The following is a 6,000-nucleotide window of genomic DNA, read 5'->3' on the forward strand; positions in this document are numbered from 1 at the left end:
GTGTGAGAATAGTTTGATGGATTCCTTAGGCAATTCTTTCACGAGATATTTCTCAAGAACCATTTATGTATGCACTGGATGCTGTTATGTAGAAAAGGGGTGCCTTGGTCTGAGAGTTGGGTACTCTTCATCTGAGGCATACATACTGGGACTCCCCCCTCTCCTCCATCTCCAGCTCATCCTTGGGCAATGTTTTCCCCATTCTTCTCACAATGCCTCTCAAAACTCTGTCTCTATCTGAAATTCTCCTTACCTGCCTCTGGCTGCCAAACGTTTTCCTCATCCCGTACACTCAGCTAAGTCAAGACTAAATTTGGAATTCCTCCATCCAAGCTGAGTTTCCTCCCCCTGTACTTCATATTCTGGTTAATGGAATCTCCATCTATCGCATGCATAAACCTGCTTTAAGTGGTTGTTGACTCTTTCTTCTTATCCTGCTCCTATAGCCTCAGTTACTGTAGCAGATGACTGCAGTAGAGTCAATTGACTGAAAAACACCATCCTGATTATTTTTGGAAGCGGAGAAAGATATGAGGGCATGGCTGGCTGGTTCTATTCTGTGGGACTCTCCTCCTCTTTCCTAGACAATAGAAACAATCTCTCAAACCTTCAGCTTGGAGCAGCAGGATATTATATCTCTTGTACTTTGTGAATCAAGCAAGCTACATGATGAACTACAAACTGCCCATTTGGTAAGAGGAGCTGTGAAGGTAAAAGATGGGAATTCCCAAAGACCAAAGAAGATGGAGATGGCTAGCAAGATGAGTTTATTAAAATTTACTAAAAGGGAGATAAGTGTACTAATAAGGTCAAATGTCTAGTGATATCTAGACTAAACAGATAGGAATCAATCATCCAAGTGTGGGAGTTAATAGGGGCTATTCTCACTCAAACCACTACTGGTGGTTAATGGGATAGACAGAAAACCATGCTAAAGAGCCTGGTGGGCAGTGCCCACTGCCATAGCACTGCAAGGTCCAGTGACAGCAACTGGACCAAGAACTCCTCTCTCCCATGGTGCTTCTTTTTTTAAAAAAAATTTATTTTGGTTTTTCGAGACAGGGTTTCTCTGTGTAGCCCTGGATGTCCTGGAACTCACTCTGTAGACCAGGCTAGCCTCAAACTCAGAAATCCACCTGCCTCTGCCTCCCAAGTGCTGGGATTAAAGGTGTGTGCCTCCCATGTGCTTCTTAATTAACACAGTAGAATGTTGGTGGCCAGCGCAGACTGATGGCTCATCTTAGTGCTTCTCTCTTTCTCTCTTCCCCGGGAGAGGGATTTTATAAGTGAGAACACACAAGCAATATATACGCAAGCAATGGCATGGCCAGCTCAGCATTTGAAGGGATACATGATTTAGGACATGTGCATGAAGCAGATTCTCTTGCAAATAACAGTAATGTGCCTAGGGATGGCATGCATAGAGGTGGCTCAGTGGGCTCTCCACAGTCCTTATCTGAATGTTCTCGTCTCTGTCTGCTTTCACTGTCACCTTGCCTTTACAAGAGTCTGAAGATGGGAAAGAATATCTTAGGACCAAATTCCCTACAAATGATGCTCTGTTTTCCCAGGAATCATACAAAAGACAAAGGGTATGAAAGAAGAGGTGAAGTCTCAGAATCAACCCTGAGCTGCTGTTCCTGGCCCTGGGCATCCTTCAGCCTCCTGTGTGTGACCCTGACTCAGGCCTTCCCAATGCTTTCTTGGTGTTTTAAGACATCTTTCTCTTGTTTGTTCTTGCTTTTTATATTCTGAAGAACTGGAGATTTATAGACCTATCTAGATGTATATCTAACTGAAAGGGAAATATCCTCCAGACCCCCTGTAGCTTAGGGGAAAGCCTGAGTTCTGTGCATAGTCTTTGTGATTTGGGTCCTTCCTGGTGGCCACATCTTTGTTTCTTCTTATTTTTGTTCATGGTTGGCTTAGCATATAGTCTCATTCCACCCTTGCTATCTAAGAATGCCTGTCTCTTCTTGATACTTGGGAATTCTCCCATACTGTCCTCACTTTATGGTTTTATTTCAATGATGTTTGTCTAGACACACCCCAGAGGTGGTAAACTGCATCTCTTAGTGCCATGGCCATCCTGGAACGTTATGGATTCTACATGTGTATGTCTGTAATGCTATACATTACTGCCAGTGCCCTTCTCAAGGTTTCTTATTTCAGGTACTCCATTGTATATTGAGCACCTAGCACAAAGACTAATTTATAGCAAGAATTCAATATCATTTTTGCAGAATAGATGAATGGGAAAGGCCGACTTCAGATTCATGGGAAGAGGAAATTGAAGACTGCTTTATGTACCTTTTAGGTGACATTAAATTAGAACATTTACAAAATGAAACAGAGCTATTATTTCTTCTAGCATTAATGTACAGTAATTCTAGCTGGACTCACAGGGTAATTCTTATTAGAATTATTTCTCACTTGGAGAATCAATTAGTTTGGTGATTTTAATTTGAGTATATGGAAAACTCTTCCTGGTTAGTGTATACATTATGAATATAAAGATTTTAGAGGGAGTATTAGAGCCTTGTGCTCAGTGAGTAGCCATCAAGGAGTTGAATGTTTGCTAACAATTGACAGCAGCGATTTAGTTACCTATAGGTCAGACCTGCTTATAGCTTATAGTCTGTTGTTTCCTTTTGGTGTGTGTGTGTGTGTGTGTGTGTGTGTGTGTGTGTGTGTGTGTGTGTGTCTGTCTGTCTGTCTGTCTGTCTTTCTATGTATCTCTCTGTGTGTATCTCTCTGTCTTTGTATGGTCTGTTGTTTCCTTTTGGTGTGTGTCTGTCTGTCTGTCTGTCTGTCTGCCTGCCTGTCTGTCTGTCTTTCTATGTTCTCTCTGTGTGTATCTCTCTGTCTCTGTATGGATGGGTGTCTCTCTCTCTTTCTTTGTATGGGTATCTCTGTCTGTCTCTTTGTGTCTCTCTCTGTATGTATGTGTGCATCTGTCTCTCTCTCTGTATGTGTATCTGTCTGTTGGTCTGTCTGTCCATCTGTCTCTCTGTCTCTCTCTCTCTCTGTCTCTGTCTGTGTGTATGTGTGTGTAAGAGGGGGTGGGGGGAAAGAGAGAGATAGAAGAGAGAGATGTACACATTTTTATGTGGATGTGTAGTGGTCAGAACTTAACACTGGATGTCATTCTCTACTTCACATTTGAGCCAGGGCCTTTCACTGACTCTAGAGCTTGCTGTTTGGCCAATGTGCTACTGATGTTTGCCTGCCCACCTCCCCTGCCCTGGGGTGAGAGGCATATGTTGCCACACCTGGATTTTATATGGGTTCTGGGGATCCAAACGTAGACACCCACACTTGCACAGCAAGCACTTTCCCCACTGAGCCATTTCCCCAACCTTTGAAGCCTATTTTCATCAATAAAATTATACCAAAACATAACCACACTTATTCACTTGTGTATTATTGGTGGCTACTTTTGCACTGCAACAGAACTACATGGCTATTTACTATCTGTCCCTTTAGAGAAAGAGCTAGCTACAGGTTAGTCGGGCTGATAGCTCACCACTTTGTCATTGTCTTATGTCCATTCCTTTTTATTTCACTTGGGAAAGATACAGGAATGCTGGCTGGGAGGAAACAGGGCTGATTCAGAACCTCCCAGCTTCAGATATGAGGGCCCTGTGCAGATCTTTGCCCCCTTCACACTCTGTCCCTTGGCTGTTTGCTGAGATTTGGATAAGAGTCTCACAGAGATTCATTGCGAAGATCTGTGGATAGAATTCAAGCCTGTGGTATTATGGAAGTGTGGTGTTATAGGGGTGTGGTGGAACCCTTGAGAGTTGGCCTGAGTAGAAGGAGGCGGGGTCACTGGGAGTGTGCCCAGGCAGGGGATAAGGGGACCTCAACCCTTCCTCTCTCTTTAGCCTCCTGGGCACCAAGAAGAGGGTGACTTTCTCTCTACAAGATCCAGCTATGATGCACTGCCTCTCACCTGGTCTCAAAAGCCATTGGACAAACTCATCATGGACTGAAATCTCCCAAAGAGCAATCTAGAATAACCAAGAAATCAGCTCAGATCTCTGGTTCATGAGTTTCATTTGTTCCTCTGGGTCCTCAGCTTAATCTATGTTGATAAGCATAGAAGTTGGAACCTGTGAGAAAGAAAGAGGAAATCAAGGACAGTGTCCCACAATGATGCTCCTGGGTCCTTTGGGTGCAGGACCACTCTCTTCTTGCTTGGTATGTAGGGTATAAAACAAAACAAAAACAAACAAACAAACAAAAAACAGCTAGAACAATCCAAACCTTGTTGGAAAGACTAGAGATAAAACAAAAATCTGTAGTTTAAAAGTTGTTTGTTTGTTTGTTTTTAACAGAAAATCAGTTCAACAATCCTCTACCCACACCTCATCCCTGAACTTTGGATTTCATCTTCAGCATCATCAAGAGGCAACCAACAAATCTTTGTTTGTATACCACAAGTGATGGCAAGCTCATTACACTGCAAATTTCTCATTCAGCTTCTGAGCACCAGGATACCATCATTTTGCTCCATCGTTGGAGCTGATGTTGGTTCCCCTACGGGCTACCCTCATGAGGATGGAGCTTGGCTCACCAATTCAGTCGGGCAGAGGTTTACAAACCAAGTTCATTTAAGAGATTCTTTTTGTTTCCAGTAACTGTTTTGCTAACTCTTCAGCTTCTGAGGCTAGTGATTGGAAAGGTTCATGCGGGTCTGTTTTTAAAGGTATAACTTGGCTCATATAAAGCTAAAGTCTGGCCTGATTCAGTACTGCCCTAAGAAAAGCCATTTGCTCAAAGGTGTTTACAGAGGAGGGAGACAGTGGGTTTCAGCTGCTTGGTTCTATTCTGGGGCATTGGGATCCAGCAATCATCAAGAATGATCTGGTCTGACTGTGACTCACTGGGCCTGAATGAATTACCCCATTCCCCTTTGATATCAGTTCCTTCCAGGACTTTCGTAAAGAATTCAAGAGCAAGTGGAGCCTCCATCTTAGCCCTTTACCCCATTTTACAGATAAGGAAGACAGAGAGTGAGTCCCAGAAAGAGGAATTGAATTACCTTGGGGAAACTACTAAAGCCTAAATCTTGTGGCTTTCACTTTCAGTGTGCTAGTACTTCACAACCATGATTTCTCTTATTCCCTGGATTTTAGAGCCTCTTTTTCTTCCCCCTGCCTCAGTTTTCCCACACTGATCCAGACTTCAGAGGTCACCAACCTCCAGCCTTGAGCTCCCCTCAAACCTGGAGCTCAGCACATACTTATGTCATGAACTTTTCCCCACAGAGACAAGATTAAAGGGAGATGTTAATATTCAAGCAACCTTGCTAAACAAGCAAATCTTCCAGGGCGACTATTTATTGCTATTTATGATGACAGATCATCCTTCTGATTTTCCCAAGCACATGTCTCCAGAGGAAATTAGATACAGTACTTTCCTTAAGCAGGGCCAGGAGAAAATGTTTCTATAAATACTTAACAACTTGTCAGGGGAGATTACAAATATTGGCACGTCCTTCACAATGTCATGTTGGTTATTGAAGCTGTTAAAGAAATCACGATGGTTTATTTTCTTCCTGCTTGAAGGTAGCACTCCATGTTCTGAGGCCAGAGAAAGTGCATCTGGAAGCAGAAACTCCGAGACTAGACTCAAGGCCAGGACTCTTGTCTCCCCCAGCCTCTGCCTTCATACTACACTAGCAGGAGAGTAGGTCTGAGGACAGAGAGCCCCTGTGTTTCCTCACTAAAGGACTTTGGGGAAACCCATTAGCTTCTCACCATCCAGGTTTGTTCTTCTGTGTGATGGGATCCAGGTTATTGCAAGTTATTGCAGAGGTTGAATGAAATGCTATGTGGGAGCAGAATCCATAAAGGGCAATCTCCAAACAAAGTCCTGTTCTCTCCACTTCCTAGACAAGAAAGCAGTTTCAAGCCCAGAAAGGACTTGAACTAAACTCCACGTTTGGTTTCCAGTGTTGCCCAGGAGAAATCTGACAGCAAGAAAAATGATAAA

The 6,000-nt window shown here is 43.3% G+C and overlaps 1 long non-coding RNA gene across 1 annotated transcript in view; it reads left to right on the forward strand.

Moving 5' to 3' along the window:
• LOC110304297 overlaps positions 1-5,324 on the forward strand; it is a 60,075-nt gene extending 54,751 nt beyond the window's left edge. The window contains exon 6 of the long non-coding RNA XR_002379054.1: positions 4,341-5,324. This is a non-coding gene — a long non-coding RNA (uncharacterized LOC110304297). The remainder of the gene's footprint in view (positions 1-4,340) is intronic.
• The last annotated feature ends 676 nt before the right edge of the window (positions 5,325-6,000 follow it).

The sequence above is a fragment of the Mus caroli genome, chromosome 11 (genome assembly GCF_900094665.2).
Source record: "Mus caroli chromosome 11, CAROLI_EIJ_v1.1, whole genome shotgun sequence".
NCBI classification, from domain to species: Eukaryota; Metazoa; Chordata; class Mammalia; order Rodentia; family Muridae; genus Mus; species Mus caroli.